The sequence below is a fragment of the Rhamphochromis sp. 'chilingali' genome, assembly GCF_963969265.1.
Source record: "Rhamphochromis sp. 'chilingali' genome assembly, chromosome: 7".
Classification (NCBI taxonomy): Eukaryota; Metazoa; Chordata; class Actinopteri; order Cichliformes; family Cichlidae; genus Rhamphochromis; species Rhamphochromis sp. 'chilingali'.
The window spans coordinates 24,601,912-24,621,587 of NC_137934.1; the positions used below are offsets into that span (position 1 = coordinate 24,601,912).

General features: G+C 42.0%; 1 long non-coding RNA gene across 3 annotated transcripts in view; it reads left to right on the forward strand.

Moving 5' to 3' along the window:
* The first annotated feature begins 5,718 nt into the window (after window positions 1-5,718).
* Window positions 5,719-19,676, forward strand: part of LOC308399308 — a 33,871-nt gene continuing 19,913 nt past the window's right edge. For all 3 annotated transcript variants that reach the window (XR_013972119.1, XR_013972120.1, XR_013972121.1), the window contains exons 1-2: window positions 5,719-6,497; window positions 8,627-8,739. This is a non-coding gene — a long non-coding RNA (uncharacterized lncRNA). The remainder of the gene's footprint in view (window positions 6,498-8,626; window positions 8,740-19,676) is intronic.

Below are 19,676 nucleotides of genomic sequence, written 5' to 3' on the forward strand. Positions count from 1 at the left end.
CAAGACTTTATCCAAGGTGTGAGCATCACAGCAGATACCTTTGTGTCAAAGTAGCTGAAGATAAAACACAGAAAAACATGAAGGTGATTTTCCTGGCCTGGGATTTTATAAAAATATTCTGCAGTACATCAAAAACGAAAGAAAACCATTAATTAATGAACATTACCTCTGACGTTACAGCGGTTTTATTAGACACACGGCTAAGCATTTTGCATTTTGAATAATATTAAAAAGTTTAAATTTGTTCAGTATTGAACAGCAGAAATGAGGTTTTCTTTTCGGAAGAATGTAAAAGGGAAAAAAACAGCGGCCGACAGCGCTGTAAGCAACAGTAGACTTGTGCATAACAAGCAAGCGAATAATGAAGAAAGCGAAACTGTTCGAGAGAGAGAGAGAGAGAGGGTGGGAGGGAGAGAGGGGGAGGGAGAGAGGGAGAGAGAGAGAGCTGCGCATCGCAATGGAAGCAAAACAGTAAAAGAGTGAATTCATGACGATGTTTATGTGAAGCGTTTGGATCTTCTTTAGCTGCTGGTTCGGTCAATATTGTTTGGAGAGAGATCAAACTAACAGCTTTAGAATCAGCGCATAAAGGGCGTGAACACAAAGCGCCGACCCGGATCAGCGAGCTGTCGGCTTTCAGCCCCGACTGTGAGAAAGGCGACATCTAACTGATTCTGATCCGCGGGTCGCGCTGTGTGTTTAAGTCTATGTGCAGAATCCCTGTACCTGCTCTCATTTACTGTTTGGTGGTTCTTGAAATTTTGTGAGATGTCACCAGAGATTCTGGCATTTCGGACAAAATAAATTTATATTAAAAAATCGATTCAGGATTTTAATGAATCGATTTTACGTTATCCAAGCCAGAATCGATTTTAATCGATGAATCGATTATAAAAACCCACCCCTAGACGGCGATGATGGAGAGGAAGGCGGTGACCTCTGGCTCCTCTCAGCTGAAGTTTAACTGCAGACAGAATGAATTTGTGTCTGACGGCTGGAGGTCGCCAACAGAGTGAACCTGCTGTCACTCGGCTTTCTCTGCAAACACTCAAAGTGAGATAAATATGAAAAATATATTTGCTCTATCCTCCTGTAGAGCCTCTGACTGCGACAGCCTCCAATTCTGCAGCATGATTGAAAACGCTGTCAGTCTGTTTTTTCAGCCGCACGTGAGAAAGGAAAAGTCACAATTTCAGGCTTTATTTCTGAGTCTGTTAAAAAATTGTCTTCAGATCAGATTTAAAGATGGTAGTTGATATTTTACAGCTATGTGTTCAGGCTGGCCTCACTTTCATTGGAGTTTTCCTGCAATGAAGGCATAAATGAAAAGTTTAACTCATTAAATTTTAAGTGAATTCACTTTAAAATAAAAGGAAAATAAAGGAAAATAAGATGTTTGATTACAGATGTGTCAGAGTCCTGTTTCGCTGACGCAGTGTTTCAGGTTGGGGACTTTCTTGGTTTTCCTTGTGTTGTGCTTTATCTTCGTTTCCCAGTGATCATTTTGGTTTTTATTGTTCTGCCTATATTTTGCTCCTTGGCTCTGTTCTTGGTAGTTTAGTTCCTCTTATGTCAGTTTCTGTTTTGATTGTTTTTTGGTTTTTGTGCCTGCTGTTCAGTTTTACTTTCCTTTGTCTCGTTTTCACAGATTTTTTTTGCTGCTGTGTCTCATTCCCAGTTTCCCTCGTGTATGTAGCCCAGTCAGGACTTTGCTCTGTGTCCCTGCATCATTATCCCTCCCATCATGCTTCTGGTTCATGATTCTCCTGAACGTCTTGGGTTTTTGTACCTCTTGGATTCAGTTTTCTTGTGCATTATTTTCACAGACTGTCATTAAAAGTACGCTTTGAGTTTTCATCCTTGTTGGGTCCACAACCACACGCTCCCGAACCGGATGGAAAGAAAAACGGACCCCTCCAACTCCTTTAAAGAAAACATGATCACAGCTGGAAACTGACTCTGTTTTATGCTCTGTTACGTTCAGCCTCTGCGTTATTATGATGGAGCTGCTCCTGGGTGGAGGTAGGAGGTGTGTGCTGTTTAGAACAGTGTTAAGCTGCTTTGGTTTAGCTGGCTTAGCTGCTTGTTTTCAGTAGTTTTGTCTCCGTGACACATGAGGTCATCATGAGATTATAGTCATCGCTCCCTGCCTGAGAAACAGCTCTTTCATCTTTTCTAATAGTTTGTATCAGGCAGGAGGTGAGGTCCAAACACGATGCGATCCATGGTCCCCTGATGATCCTCAGACTTTGCACACTGGACATGTAAAAATTTGTGCAAATGTTTTGCCTTTTAAAAATATTTTTCGGACTCACTGTTCACACCGACCACATAATTTTGCTTGATGAATTTGCAGTATTCATTTCCCCCCTGCAAATAAACAGATCTGACCAATTAGATCACTGAATTTGGCAACAAGTGTGCTCGTAGCTCGAAACATACACCGGTACACAACAAACTGAATTATTTAATTTTCCCATTTAAACTGTAGTGCTGTGATTACAGGGGAGACTCCTCTGCACTCTCATATTGGAAGGAAGCTGGAAAGCAGGTCTGTGATGTAGAGTAGTGATATCCCCTCTTTAAAGACGTGGTGATATTATTGCTACAAAGAGAAGCATGTTGGACTTCCTGATATTGTTTGACTGTTGGTGTGTTTGGTGCTTTGTGCTCGCTTTTCTTTGCTGATGTTTTAAAAGAGCGGTTGAAGAGCTTGGCACCATCAGCTCAACTACGACCGAGCTGTCTTCTAGTTTGGATACTTCTGACTCTTCTACTGCAAACCACTGCAGAAGCAAAGCCTTCATCGTGATGCTCGGCAGCGTGAAAACGGACTGACGTGGTGACACCACAGCAGCTTTTTCAGAGACAGTCCAGTCTGATCAAAGTGAAAGCAAACTTTCTGCATGTGACGTTTCCATCAACAGTTCTCTGAGCCGGACCAGGCGGGGTGAATTGGGGTGAATGTAGTGTTTGTGTGGATGATGAATGGTGGTTCTGTATTCTGTCCCCTCAGCTGAGTAAAGAGCTGCGTGGTTGTCAGGTTATTTTCTGTGGATGACTTTTGTGTCTGTAGGAGGTCATATCTGCAAATGTGATCTCTGTGAAGTCACTGAAGCTGCGACGACTCTGTGAGGAAAACAACAGCACGTAAAGGAGCAGGAGGACATATTGGAAAAATGACTCAGGACCAGCACGCCCTCTGCACGTCGTGCTTCGAGTAGAGGAACTGTGAAAACGTGACCTGCAGTGTTTTTGTCGTGAAGCATGCAGAGAAGGAAAAATGAAAGATGGCTTCAGGAGGAGCAGCAAGCAGTTCCTCTCTTTAAATCCCTCGACAGGAGGAGCAGTCAGAGATCTAGTGACACCTCCTCCACCTGCTGGACTAGTTCGTTAAACCTAAAGTTCTATTTGCAGACAAATGTCACCTGTTAGTCAGTGAAGACCTGTCCTGATGACATGTCTAAGTTTTTTTTTACCTTCATTGACTTGGATGTTTAAAAGCACACCTGTCAGGTGAGGGGTGGCTCATTAAACCCTCCCCTACTTCCTGCTCCTCTCCGCTCCAAAATTTCCACAGTGAACTTCATGTTTGATTCAGTCTGACCTGAGACCAGGAACTCACCAGAAAAGAGTTCACCGAGGAGGCACTCCCTGCTGAACAGAGAGATGGTCTGTGGAGGTCAGTGGTCCTCAGAGTTCTCACATTAAACCTCATTAGTCAGTGTGAATTAAATCTTTCTTTTTAAAGCTCGTTTTGGTGCTGGTGACTCTGAAGAGCTAATGTCCGGCCCATCTTGACCTCTGACCTTGAACCCTTTAAAGTGGCAGTAAAACCATAATGGAGCCATTAAAGACACTTGGATCCTCGCTGACCACAGAAAAAGCAGAAATGAGAGCTGCAGAGGCAGAGGGAGGGAGTGGAAGTTTAATTTGCTCTGCAGACTGAGAGGTAATTAAAAGAGACTGACCTAATTAAGTTAGAGAGCCGGGACTCTCCCTCTGAATTACACTGTGAGACTCCACTGTCACTGTTTAATCACTGCAGCCACTTCACTTTAAAAGCCACTTTCTAACCACCAGATTACAGTTCAGATAACAGCTGGTATTTATTAGGAAGACGTACAGAGATCAAAATAAACTGCAGCGTGTAATCCTGGAGCTTAAAGAGATTAAATCATGTACGATGGAGCATTATGGACTTAAACACCCATAAAGACAACAGCAGTAGCTCCTCAGAGGTCTCATCCTGTAAAGTCAGGCTTCACATCGACACCAATGTGTGCTTTATTCGATTTTTTCCTGCACACAAACGATCACAGGGTCATGGTGGAAAGGGTGGAAAAGAGTGGAGTTTCCGCTCCCGCAAATATCTTGGGGTCCTGTTCATAAATGAGGGGTGAATGAAGGGTCTGCAGTGATGTGGGTGATGTACTGGTGTGTTTTCTGAGTTTTCTTCCCTCATCTGTGACTGTGAGCTGTGGGCAGACACCAAAACAGGAGAGTGAGGATACAGGTGGACGGTGTGAGCTTCCTCCAGAGTCTCAGCCGTAGAGAGCCTGAAGAACTGCTGCTCCTCCACATCAAAAGGAGTCAGCATCTGAACAGGAGCCTCCTACACCATCCCACGGGAAGTGACTGCCAGGTGCTTGGACAGACAGACGGACGGATGGATGGACAGATGGATGGGTGGATGATGAACTGACATGAAACTTCATGGGAGTGGGGGATCATTGAAGAATTAGTAGGGCCATCAGACGGGAAGTTACAGAGATGAGGATAGAGTTCCTGTGGGTTCTTGTGATCTTTTGGGGTTTTTTGGTTCCGGATAATAAACATGAAGCTGTGTGAGAAACCGGGACTGGAACCAATTCATCTCAGGACTTAAGTCTGAGATGATTTCCCTCTTGTGTTTTCAGTGCATGTCACACATTAACTGGCACATCTTCTGAAGGTTTATGTGATGTTCATGAAGGAATAGAGAAGTACCAAGTCACCTCTCACACTGGCAGTGACACAAATGCACACTAAATAACCACAAAGGAAGAAGAAACCAAGAAAAAGCACTCAAGAAACACAAACACAAGCTGTTCTCATTCCTCTGGGTTCAATTAGACAGACTTGTCAAAGCTAGTGGCATGGCTCATTTACACACAAGATGTCCTTCATTAGGAAAATTATGCTAATCAGCAGTGGGACAAAACACAACAACAGAATAGGCCAAACTAGATGTGCACAAAGCTCTCCTGACTGACTAACCTGTGACTTACGCCAACACTATCCCTGCAAACTCAAGCTGAAACTGCTGCGTGCAGTGCACAGCAACAGCATAAAGATTTAAACAAAGCCAAGCACAGAGACTGCACTGCTCTACCTGATGAGCAAAGCGGCTTTCAGCTTTTTTAATTGAACACTCGTAGAAACAAATCTGCTGCTGGGTCTGAAATATGCAAGCTGCGGCTTGAAACATGAGTTTGAGCCCAGAGCGAAAATCTTCAAGCAGCAATTCGCAGAGAAGGATTTTTGTTTGAAACAGGCAGAGCACAAGTCAGCTGCAATTGATGGAAACTCAGCTCAGACTTCAGACTCCTTTTGAGCTGTTTAAACTCCAAACTGCAGCTCGGTCACATGGCCAGACACACATATCTTTATGCTGATGTCAGCTCCTCTGCAGCTCCCACTGACACTGACAATAATTTTATTTTAACCCTTTAAGACCTACCATAGAACCAAGTCCGCCAGAGCTTATATTATATTTTTACATGCTGTGGAGCCATTTTTGGGAGCATTTCAAGTTGCTATACATCAATACAACCATTATAGCCCAGATTTTAATAATATGTATTCATTAAGTGCATAGTAATTACATAAATTGCAAAAAAGTGCAATAAACTACAAAAAAATTGAAAATCGTTTTTGATTTTTTAACATATATTTGTAGTTAGAGAAATTTAAGAGTCTTATCCCTCAAAACTGTAAATACAAAAAAGTTGCACAAAATAGTTTCCTACCACAGGAAATTTATTTTGAGTGTCTTCATAGTTTTATTTTTGAAATACACCAATTTTTATACACTGCAGGAAAAACGAAAATAAATATTATACTGCAAATTTGCAAAAAAGCAGCATATGCATCAAAATAAACTATTTCCAGCAGTGCAATATGAGTCCTAAGCATCCCAGAAACGACACAGAAAGTCATAAAGTCAAAGATAACTTTTAAAAAGAGCAGTATAGGCCCTGAGGCCCTGATCGCAAAAAAGACTACATTTCCGCGAAAATGACGTCACTTCCGGTTTCGGGCAGGTAATGGCGGAAATGCAAAAATTCGCGCTGACGTCTATTCCAACGTAGGAAGTGTTTTGAACAGCTGATCAGATCGGTAAAACGTGTTTCTGGAATATTATGTTTTTGTTCCTGCAAGCGCTTTTTATGCAGTTTTTGCAAAGCTATATGTGGAAGGAAACCGTGACCTAGGACAAGCTGATGGCATCAGATGTAAGTACAACTCCTCCGGTTTCATATGCAAAACAAATTTTTGCGCTAGCTTACGTGGTTGCAGTGCTACTGGGATTTAAAAATAGTTACGCATAACAGAGCGTTCCCGCTCCGATCGGCTCTAAAGGGTTAATGGTGTACAAAGCACTAAATTAGATCCAGGATATATTATAGAGCCACTAAAACCACATTCACACTCTGCACTCTTGGCTGTACCACATCATCGCACACACGAACTCTGGAGACCCATGCTGCTCTGGGAAATCAAATTAAACCTGCATCTACACCCCATTATCAGCATGAGCAGCTAATGCCAGCAGAGCAATGTCCAGCTACCGCAGGAAAAATTGCTTTTAAGGAGAAAAACCAGTTTTAAACACACTGGTCTGGATCGGCACACAAATGTAATGGGCTCTTCCTTTGGCTCGCTCAGCCCGTGACCACGAAGAAGAAACAAAAACAAAGAGCAGAAACAGCAAAACGTTTGAGAAGCTTCTCGTAGTTCTGTCAAGTCACAAAGTCCGAACAAAGATTCAGATTTTCATCCAATATCTAAGTGAGTGGAAAAAAGCAGAAAACAAACAGACAAAATAAGCAAAAAGTGATGTGAAAGACAAAAAAGACACAAAATGAGACAAAGTGATCAAGATTCACAGATTCATGAAGTTCAGCTCAGAGCTGCTACTGACAGACACTTTAACAAACCATCAATCAATTAATCGCCAATCAGTCGTGCAGGCAGCAGATACCTTTGCGCTTGCAAAAGTCCAACATGGAGACTTTCTGTGTGTCCTGGAAGACATCATTAAGAGAACCGTGAACTTTCAAAGCCTCTGCTGATGTCACAGAGGTGATCGGAGAGCTTTGATTGGGCTCTGATGTGTTTCAGGTAAAGTCTTTGATGGTGTTCCAGAGGACCTTCAGGACTTCGCAAGGGAGGGTGAGGAGGTTTTAGAGCCTATAGTGAAGGTTGTAGAGGATTTAACGACCTTCTGGGGATCCATACATCATTGTTACAGTGTTTACCTGCAGTTTATTTAGACCAGAACTCAGCCAATCAGAATCCAGGGCCAGCTCCCTGCAGAAGCATTCGTAGTGAGGCTGGATGGAAACAGCATGTGTCCTTCTCATATTTCGTGTGGTCTCTCGTGGAAACACGGCTGCAGGAGATGGGAGGTAATGATCATAAATACGGTGGAAAGGTCAGAGCATGAATCTCTGAGAGCGGCTGCAGCGTCAGTCCTCACCTGTCCTCTGCATCTCTGTCCTCAGGTGGTGCCAGGGTGGGTAGGAGTGTGTCGTTTCTGCTGCTTTGCTGTTCAGCAGTACTGCAGCACTGCGACAGCTGCTCTCCCTAGGCCTCATAATGGCAATATCAGTCAGAGCTGATTCATTACAGGCAGACACCAGAGAGTAGCCCGAGTCCCAAGTCTAAAGACGTCTCACACTGGCTCTAAAGTCAAGACAGCACATCATTCATTCATGACTCTTCTTTATCCTTTCAAACCTGCACAATCCTTTATTTTTCATTATTGAAGAGATGCAGGAGCAGACACCCTCAGGATTTCTGTTTTTTTTTTCTTTGTTAGCAATTTCATCCAACTAGGACTCATTAAACACCTCAGACAGAGAGGAACAAGACTACAAGTCTGCAACGGCAGGAGTTTAAGTTTAATGTGAGATTTGTATTTCATAAAATTGTGTAAGGCGTGTAGTCCTGGAGGCTTAGACAGACTGATATTTAAATGGACAGATTTGTTTCAAATCACCTTAGTGAAGCTGTGGACGGATTACGGAATCAACCTTAGCACAAAGCCCTGATGCAAGCTTTACTGGGAAACGCATGAGACGACGCACACACACAGCAGTGATAAAAGTATACAAAGTGACCACAAAGACACAAAATGACCACATGCACAGATTTCCTGAGCTGATGAGCACAAAATAAAGTTTAAACCATGCTGCAGAGAAACTTTCCTCGCTGTCTTTCTTCTCTCAGCATTTTATTGACGTGTTTTCAGTGGAACCAAAGGTTCAGCTTTCATTTTTTATTCCAGGAGCATTTTTTATTCATTTTTTATTCTTTCTTCTTCTTCTTCTTCATCTCTTCCTGTGGTTCTTCCCTCCAGCTGCTTCATCAAATGACCTGAAATCAGTAAGACCTCCCTGACCATCAGAGAGAGCAGAGCATTGTGGGATACCAGCTGACTCAATGAATCTCTCATCAGACAGAAAGTATCAGGTAGGTCCAGGAGCTCATTCACTTTTCAGGATGGCTCACACTAGTCCACACTACAAAACTAGCTGCGACCAGACCAACGTGGACTCCACTCATTCATTCACTCATTCATTCAGTCTCAGCTCAGAGAAACAAAAGAGGACTGCTATTAGGTTTATATTGTGGATTGTCATTTATGCTTAGAAATATGTACCCATATATGCTTAGAGTTTTATAATCGATTGCATATTGATAGGATGTCTGATCCTTAGCAGTCTGCAAAGACTCTGTGTGCTTCCCAGAGCACCCTGGCATACACACACACATCTTACGGTCATGAGAGAGGTCGTACCTTCTCTTACTGATTCATGGTATAGGAGGACACCTACTCTGTATTTGTTTAAGTATAAGAGCCCTTTGTGTAGGTGGACCGCTGGACTCCTGGCACCAGCTTTGGGGAGTCGTTCACAGGGTCACATCTTGACACCCCCCCCCCCCCCCCCCCCCCCCCCCTGCACACACACACACACACACGACACACAGACATGGAACTCTTTGTTTAATTGTATGCCTATGTAAGACGTCATATGTTAATGAACGTATGCCTTAGTCATGTAACCGCAATAAAGAGCAGTGTTACGAGGGAGCAGACAAGAGCGACTGGAGTTCGAGCGTCAAGAACAGCGCTCGTCACAGTTCTCTCCCTCGTGCACGAGATCACACAAAGAGCTCTGCTTGGTGTCCAATGCTTTTTGCTGTTGTAGTAGAATTGTCTCGTTCCAGTGGTGGGTCTGTGCTAGACAGACCCAACAACTGCTTTATATATGGGCAGGGCTTATTGTAAGCAAAGTAGCTGCTGTGATGAACAGCTAACATTAGCTAACATCAGTTGGTTCACAGGGGATCAGAGCCGACCCTGAGCTTTCTTTCTTCAGGCTAAAGACAGACTCATTAGATGCTCTCAAATGGGGGTTCCTGCTAACAGCAGAGGTGCTCTGACTCCAGCTCCAACCGCTCTGAACTCTCAGAACTTTCCTTTGTTTCCTGAAACCAAGTGCTCTGCCTCTTCGTTTATTCACCCAGTCCAGAGTTTACAATGTGAGAATGAACACATTCAGTTTCTGCCACTTTGACAGCAGGTAAAACACAGTCATCAGTCTCAGTCACACAGGTCAAAGGTCAGAGTCCCTCAGTCCTTACCCCACCAGTGTAAATGTGCTCCTGTGTTTAGTTTTTTGGCAAATCTGCTTCACTGCCTCCACAGTCTTAAACCTAACAGCCCGTTCTGCTGCGTTCCACTGTTAGTCTTCAAGATCATATGATCAGTGTATTAGCAGTCAGGTGAGCAGCTCTGAGGGACTTGAGTGGAACCCTGGGCTGAATGTCATTTAGAAAGAGAAAAAAGACACTCATCAGCTGGAAAAGGAGGAGGGGAACCTCTCTTTAACAAAGAGCTCACACTGAGTCTGAAGAAACTCAACAACCTGCAGAGTCTTTATTCTGATTCAGGCCTTTTGATCTCCCTCTCTGTCTGCTCCGGTTCTGATGTTTTCCATCACATCCCTCGGTCTACTTCCTGCCATCGAGCCAACACTTTGTCTTTTTTCTGCTTTCAGTAAATGAATGCAATGCTTTTTGCCCCAGAGGCAATTTATCAGGAACAATGTGCCTTCAGAATTCATGTATCTGAAGGTAGAAATGGTCAGGGTGAAGTAAGACTCTGGGGTACCGAGTGTACTGTACTCAGTCTGTGTTTGAAAATGCAAAGGGTATGCTGAAGTTGGAGAGCGAATAATGACTTTTATGACCTGAAACATAAAGATTTGTACAAAGAGTTGATGTGGATTTATTGCTGTGGAACTGAAGACTTTTTGGTTGGGACCTGGAATTAATTCCGAGATTTGTTCAGGTCTTAGAGCTGAGCTTGTCTTTACTTTGGATGCAGTTGAACTTCATAACAGCCTTTATGTGGAACACAATTTGTGAATTGTTAAGTTAGTTAAAACTTGTTGGATTCAGTTTACAGCTTGTATTACTTTAACAGGGCCTGGGTGGTTTGGCTCTGGAACTTGGAGCTAATATATCTAACATGTAATATAGGATAATCAAACTTTATCTTGTTGGATACACTGGGACTTGATTTTGGACTTCATTTAGGAGTTGTTAGATTTGACATGTGGATTTGTGGGTTTTCATTTCAGTCTTGATTTGGAGCTGATGTTGGATTTGATGGACTTGATTTGGGATTTAGCAAACTAGATCATGGTCGTCATTTTGTGATTTAGTGGCCTTCGTGCGGGACTTGGACTTATTTCAGGGCCTATTTTCCGCTGATTTGGGTTTTGTTGGATTATGTTAGGGACATGGAACTTGATTATGGGCCTCGATAAAATGATTTGGGATTTCTTAGCCTTGATTTGGGACTTGTTTTTCCTGTTCTCAGACTTGATTTAGAGCTACTTACTACTTACTTTGGGCCTTGTCTGGATGTGACTCTTGTTCGATTTGATTTGGGATGTTCATGTGTTGCTCTGGAACTCCTTGGTGTAAATTTTGAACTTGCTGGATTTGATTTATAACCTGATGGGACTTGTTGCTCTTGGTCTGTAACAAAACTTGGCACTGGCATGCTAACCCACTGACATTAAAGGTACTTGGATGAAAATAGCGTTTATACTTTTCGGCTGAAGCTGGCCTGCATGGCGCTGTTTGTTGACTCACCAAAGTTTTCTTTGCTTTATCTTCAGCTCTTTATTAATAACAGGAGCTTCATATGATGTATTTGTGCAGAGCGAGTCTTCATCTCCTTTGTTCTTGGCGGTTTCTTTCCTCTCACGTGGCTCCAAACATTCTTCTGATAAACACAAAGCCATAGTCTTGAACCTGCCGAGAGCCTTGAACTCACCTTTTGTCTGTAAAAAGAGAAAATTAATGTGGGCCAGATGAGACTCAAACAACAGCAGCGACTCGTCTCTATTGGGTTATTTATCATTCGGCAGCGTGCTCGGCTCCCTGCCCTCGCTGCTGCCGACACAAATTGGATTTTCTCCGTCACAAAAACTATCAGAAGAAGCAAAAACAATCTTTAAACAGATCCGAAGGAGAGGTTTCCTCTGTACACAAAGGCTGTCCTTCATGTGCCATCCTGCAGTAAATTCTCTCTGACACAAAACATCCCTGAGCTCATTCACTCCCAGTTTCATCTCTCAGCAGCCTCTATTGCCTCCCACACTGACAACATAAAATCCTCTCAGCTTAATTCTTCTTCTTCCTCTGTGGCCTCCATGTCCGCTCACAAACAGAGGCTTTCTGCAATTGATTGTCACATGGACGGCCAGCACAGCGCATTTAAATACCTAAAATATTTTCTTTACTGAGCAATCATCTTTCAAGGAAAATCACATAAATTTTTGTTTGTAACTATAACGAACAATCAAATATCTCACATTCACACAAAATAGTATTTTTATCATTTAGAAAGAAAATCAATGCATTCATTTTAAATTTATCCCCCATTAACTTTAACACGCCAGCCTGTACTAATGAAGGTTAAAATATTTTTGATTGGTTCAATGATCCTTAAAATTCACCAATTGTGGGACTTAGCTCTGAAAATCAGCAGAACTGCTGCGTTCAAATAGAACAAATCATCTTGAGTTACATTAAGATTGAAAAAGTTTGAAAAATATTTCTTTATAAATCTGACCAGACACAGAAAAAGAAATGTATTTGTATGAATAAATGTAATACTTTTCGGGATAAAAGTGAGCTTTTATTGTTATTTGAGACATGCAAACTTGTTTATCTTTATTCTTCAGATTTTACAGCTTTTATTGTGACTTTTCTCCTGAACCGATTCTCATATCATTTTATACTTGTTTATACAGTTATAATTCTGGCTTTCTAATGAATTTCACTCTCAAATGTCCACTCACTATTCTGACTTCTCCTGAAAATGGTCTGTTAATTAAAGAGTTGAAGCGTTACCGACTTTCACTTGTATGTGTTGATCTTCATCTTCCTCTTGATCTTCATCAGCTTTGTGATGGAGGGTAAGAGAGCTGTGCATAGACTGAGAGAGTAGATACCTCTGGGCTTTATTGAAAGCGAAATATGCTCGCTGTGTTTCAGGACAACAATGCATGAGCCGCTCTGCTGCCAAGTGAAGCGCCTCAGGCTCTTATTCACGTATATATAGAAATGTCTTCTGTTCTCCAGGCTGCGAGGAAACAAACGCTGCATCTTAAAACTCGGATGTAAATAATGAAGTTCTCTGAAGCGTTAATACGCTCATTCATCTGAGCAGCACATCTCCTCATTATTTATTCTTTATTCTCTTTGCTGCCTCAGCACTGAGGGACGTTAAAGTGTCTGCATGTGATTCATCGTAAATCCTCTTATGTAAATGTCTCTGCTCCAATATGAAGAACAGAGAGAAGACGACAACTTATTAGGAGAAATCAGCTGAAAACTGAAGGATCTGCAACAGCCGACAGATAATTACATATGAAAAGTGAGAGGGATCAATAATGCTCAGAGGAAATCCAATCAATCAGAACGCCAATACACTGAATAGAACTGCAGTCACATTACTTTGAATTTATTCCTTGAAGTGTCAGAAATGTACGGTGGCCCTGAGAGGCCAAACGGACTGCAACTTCAGAAAACACTTGCAAAAAGAAAAATGCTGTAAAAAGAAAAACGCTGCACTGCAACTTCAGAGAAAACCTGCAAAAAGAAAAACGCTGCAAAAAGAAAACACCTGCAAAAAGAAAAACACTGCAAAAACAAAAACACCTGCAAAAAGCACACAAAACACAACGGAAATAGGAAAAAAACACAATGGAAATGTTTCTGGGGAGACAATAACCCGACGGACCAGTTGTACGAACCAAAAGATGTATGTATGGCTGTATCCCAATTCAGGGGCTGTGTCCCAATTCAGGGTCTGCACGCTTGAAGTACGCGCACTACGCGCACTACGTACAGTGCGTACGGTCTAGCCTTCATTGCGCTGTTCCATACAGCTTTGTGTGACAGAAATGAAGGAGAAAAAATGTTTTGTTGGACATTAATTTTTGTCATGACATCACTTTGATTAGTTGAGTATCTGAGGCTGAGACCACAGGACTGTAAAACATGATTGTCGGGCTTCATTTCTGTACTGAACAGTTATTTCAAGATTAGTTAGTAAATAACAATTAGCTAATGTTGTTCATGAGACTAAGATCATCTCACTGTGGTAATGTAAATATAATATGGCCAATATTATATGTATTGTCAGATTATTATTATATATATATATATATATACTACAAAAGAGCACAAGAGAAGAAGGATTTAGTGTTTGTGTTATTACGAGTGCTAAACAAGAAGAGTTCCCAGATGGTACAGTGGACACATGTGTGACTCCTGTGATTAAAGCATCTTTCTTCCAGCTTAACGAGTGAACCGTCAGCTCGTTCAAACACACGTTAAAGTCCATTTGGCTTGACACCACCGAACAGAGGCAGCAATATAACATAGCTAACATTAAAAGTGCAGTGAATCCTGCTTGTGTCGTGATATTCAGGACTGCAAACCGAGCAGCATCACTGACTTTGAGCTTGTTGTGTTTGTGGATATATGACTGACTTTAATTATCCACAAAATCATCACATTCTCTGTAAGATTAAGGTCACCTATCGAACGGCGTATAAAGTAAAGGTTTTAAAGCAAAGTAAACGCTGAAAGTACAAACATCGCTAATGTCACATAACTTTGCCGACATGTGGCCAACAGTAATGTTTTAATGTTCTTCATTATTAAACATTTGCACATAAATAAGTGACATAATATTCAGTACTTACTTTTGAAAGTTTACTCTTTGGCCGCCCCGCTTCCACCGTTTTTTTCGGCAAAATTATCCACACCCACCACCGTGCTATGCATTCTGGGATATGTTGGGCCACGAAGTCTACACCGCCACATCGTTAAAATTCAGGGAAATGAAGGACGCATTTGAGGGCCGCATTTCGAGCAGCCTTTGAATTGGAACAGCCTTCGTCGCGTCGCTGTGACATAATCGCCCTTAAAAAGCGGCCTTTAAGGCTGCAGACCCTGAATTGGGACACAGCCTATATTTCAGATATCTGTAGTATTATTAGAATCATATGATTACAGTTGCAGTGCAGTGTTTTTCTTTTTGCAGCGTTTTTCTTTTTGCAAGTGTTTTCTGAAGTTGCAGTCCGTTTGGCCCCTCAGAGAAATGTCCCCATAGAAGAGAAATGTCCCCACGAAGCAGAAACGTCCTCACAGAGGAGAAATGTCCCTAGAGTGCAGTAACATCCCCACAGAAGAGAAATGTCCCCACTCTGCGGAAATGTCCACAGGAAGTAGAAATGTCTCCACTGTGCAGAAATGTCCACAGGAAGCAGAAATGTCCCCGCAGAGAAAAAATGTTCCCACAGTGCAGAAATGTCCCCACAGACTGAGGTTTTGAGCTCAAATTTGTCGAGTAAATGTGGAAATGCATTTATCCATTTACACACATACCGGCCTTTGTAAACCTGAACAACCCAACCTGTCTGACAGTCTGGACCATGCAAGAGTTTGTCCATGCTGAAGACTGTCCCACAGTGATGAGTGGAACAAATGTCCTCACAGTCTCTAAAATGCTCGCTGTTCCTCACAAATGCAGCCATGCAAGCACACAGTCTGGCATCAATCGTGCAGTGAACGAGGGCCGGTGTTTACGATCCCCTTCAGCCTTCGGCCATGATGGATTTAGTGCTGATGGGAGAGGAAGGGCTCCAAAATTCATCAGTGAGACACACACACACACACACACACACACACACTGACCCAGTTAAGTGGTCCAGGAGTGCTGCACTTTCTTCTTCTCTCCACAGCAGCCAGCAGAAACACTGAATGTGTGATTTATGTTCTTAATTACTCAAGGAAGCAACAAGCAGCTGGACAGGAAGTGGAAACAAATCAATGTCTTGGCAGGTCAGCATGCCGCCTCACCTGTACCTGCAGCCTGATACAAACACTGTTTTGGACTCTATAGTGACAACCTCCTCCTACATTATGGGAACGTGTTTATGACTCACCTGTCTTCATCATTAGGGCGCAGCCTCTTTGACTGGCAGGTGAGTGGCTGGACCTCTGGACCATGCCTGTGCTGTTGGATGTTTCCTGAATTGTTGTTAATAAAGTTACAGATTCAAGACGTCAGACTTGAGCTCGCAATAAGAAGCTCAGAGATTTCACAAGAACTCCTGATGCCTCTCTTCTCTCTGCTGCTGCTCCCTGTGTCATGAATCTTTATTGATGTTCACTCACACAGCAATCCGACACAACACCAGGAGCATGTGATACAATCTGCAGAAATTATAATCTGTGGGATTGATGAAGCCGTGTTATTACTGAACTGATCAATCAGACTGAGCGACGAGGCCATCAATCAGATTTTATCGTGGATCGACAGATTTGTGTCCATCATTTATTCATTTATTTAAAGTCAGTGAATTTCCTGGATTTGGTCAAAGTTGCCAAAGTGTGTCTGTGCTGTGATTGGCTGTGACAGTCCCCTGAATGAATGCTGGAGTAGAGCCATGAGTCAGTGCAGGCCGTCAGAGGAAGCAAATAAATCCTGAGAGCTGAGCGTCCGGACGCAGCATTAAAATGCAGCTCTCAGTGGTTCATCACAGCATCCTGCACACTCCTCACAGCAAAGACTCAAACACACTTTGACACACTGAGGAAGAAACGTCTGCTCTCCTGCTGCACGCTGGCCTCGTCGCTCAGTCTGATTGATCAGTTCAGTAATAACACGGCTTCATCAATCCCACAGATTATAATTTCTGCAGATTCCATCACATGCTGCTGGCTGTGTGTGGGATTGTTGTGTGAGGGAACAAAAAGATTAATGACACAGTGAGCAATTGAAGAGAAAAGAGAGGCCTCAGGATTTCTTGTGAAATCTCTGATGTGATCTTTGAGCTTCTGACATCTTAAATCTGTAACTTTATTAACAACAATCCAGGAAACATCCAACAGCACAAGCACAGTCCAGAGGTCCAGCCACTCACGTGGCAGTCAAAGAGGCTGCGCCCCTAATAATGAAGACAGGTGAGTCATAAACACATTCTCATTATGTAGGAGGAGGTCGTCTCTGTAGAAACCAAACAGTGTTTGTATCAGGCTGTAAACATGTTTATTTCTGTTGTAAAGTTTTAACGGGACGGACATACTGCTGGAGCCCCTGCTGGTCGTCAGAGGAGCTACAGGCTGTGCTGGGCTTCTGATTGGCTGTTTTAGATGCCGTTATTTTTGTGCCTCTATTCTGAGCGCACATTAATAAAATGCAAGCGCCAATGTTGCATTTTGAGGAGAAATTTATTTTGATTGAAGAAAAGTTTAATTTGAGAGAACAAAATTCATTGCTGCGTGTAAGAAGTGTATTTCTTTTGTTTGCTACTATTCATATACACCCACAATAACAGCCCCTCTTGCTCAGTTGTTGGCATTTGTTCTTGCTCAGACCTCTGCTTTTTGTGCTGACAGACATCCGCTGACCTGCTCTCAGTACGGAAGCGTAGAGCTGCCACCCAGGCAAAAGAAAAATACAAGTGTATCACGTTATAACGTGAAAAGTTTATTGTTCTAACAAGATACTTTTCCTGTTTGTACAATATACTATCATGTTTGTACAATATACTTTTCACGTTTGAACAACATAATATCACGTTATTACAATATACATAATTATCACGTTCGTACAATATAAATATTATATTGTACGAACGTGATCATATATTGTACAAATGTAAAAAAAACAAATACCATTACAATAACATTTTTTATTGTAAGAACGTAAAACGTGTTGCGTTCGGAAACCCAAATCCATGGTAGGTGTGGAGAGCTCACGCTCTTCAGAACTGGCACTTAACTTTGAATGCCCTGCTTTCAACATGGACACAAACACTGAAAGCCCACTTCTGAGATTTCTTCGGAATCGTGGTGTACCTGAGGACTGTCTCTTACGAATGCTACAAGAACACATAAGTGCTCTCCTGAGGGGGAAATTTGTAAAACTCGCTTTTTACGAAGTTACAGCATCTAAAAATGTGACATATTGCTAAGTTAGCAACCACAGCGGTTTTCGCTTCTCTCGCTTTGACTGCGTAAGGACGTAACGGTAGGCTGCATTGGTGTGGATCTATATGGAATGGAGAATGTAAAACAAATTAACCCGCTGTATAAAACTGGGTCGTTGTATGACCACATGTTACTACTTAACCCGTATGCAGATTCCAGGTTTCGTAAATATATCGCTATATTATGTGATGCACAATGTTTCCTTGTTTATCTAAAAACAAATGAATTAAACTGTGCTTATATTGATATTTGTCTTCAATTAAAAAAAAACTGTGAGTTCAACCCCTTGTTCTCTGTGCAACTGAAAGATACGTGAATACTAATTTACTTTTTCAAAAGTGGGCGTTGTATATACTGTAATATTTCTATTAATAACATGTTAGAGAATCTCATTAATGTTGCTGGCATAGAGAGAGGAAAAGAATAAATGCTAAATATTGATGGCTGCCACTAAAATAATAACAGACAATTATCAAAACACATGTGAAATGTACATACATTTTTTTAGTGAGGTACCTCATGTGGTGTGGCAGCAGGTATACCTTGTACTTCTGTATAGTAATAAATATCTCTTATTACAGATTGATGCCACAGTGATTGATTTCATGGATGACAAGACCCTGTCTGGTTACATCCCAACATATGGTGATCGGATAGCTGCCAGACGGTTCTGCTTGGAAAACAGTGGTGCAAGTACTAAGGAATCAAGAAAAAAAACTCATTGCTCGAAAAATTGAAGGAAAAGATGGGAATCAATGAAAATGAGAAGAAACCTGATCATGAGGAGGCATTTGTTTCTAAGAGAAAAAGAACATATGCAAAAAACAACAAATGGGCTGAGAAAAAGACTCGAAAAATTGAGTTAGGGTGGATCCATGAAGGTAAGCAAGTGAGAAAGCGCAGAGGAGGAGGAACAAGGACCTTTGATGTGCCCAAAAACTCCAAAAAAAGCTGACATATTACAGTATGCTAAAGATCTTTTCTTTCCAAGTGGAAAAAGCAAATTTGGAAGATGGGAGGTGTTCAGTCATGACATATTAGACTATCAGGAAGAGGCTGTATTTGATTAAGATGTCACAGTTGGAGAACTCTACTCAGCACTTAAAATGGGAATGTTGAGATTTTACTTGTGCACAAGAAGATTTTCCAATGATGAAGATGATGAAGAAGTTTATGATAGAGGGAAAACACATGTAAACAATGTTACACAACTGACTGATTCACATCAAGGAGATGAAGAAGCTTCTCACACTGTTGTGATCTCATCATCAGAATCTAGGAATGCTGATGAAGATGTATTATTAGACACATCTGAGGTAATGATTGGACCCTACCTTGGAGAGCCTCTGCCTTGTCAACTTGATGACACTGTAATAGATGAACCATTCCTGCAGTTTGAGGAAGATGATCTGGTCATCACATCCATTACACTTCCTCCAACAAACACAGCAGTCAGTAGTCCAGATACATCTATAAGCAATGAAGCAATAAGCTCTGCAGGATCATATGATGTTGTCTGTGTTACCATCAAACTTCACAGGGTTACTATTCTGGAGGAGATGATCAGCCAGTTCAAAGATCCAGCACTCCTCATACACCCTCTAAAATACACCTACATTAATGAAAAAGGAGCTGATGCAGATGGCGTATCAAGAGATGTGTATGCTGCATTTTGGTCAGAGTTTGTGGACAACACAGCTGAAGGAGAGGAGTTCAGAGTGCCATCACTGTCTCCTAAATGGCAGGAAGAAGAGTGGAAATCCATGGGTAGAATTTTACTGAAGGGATTTCAAGACCATGGATATTTCCCTTGTCGC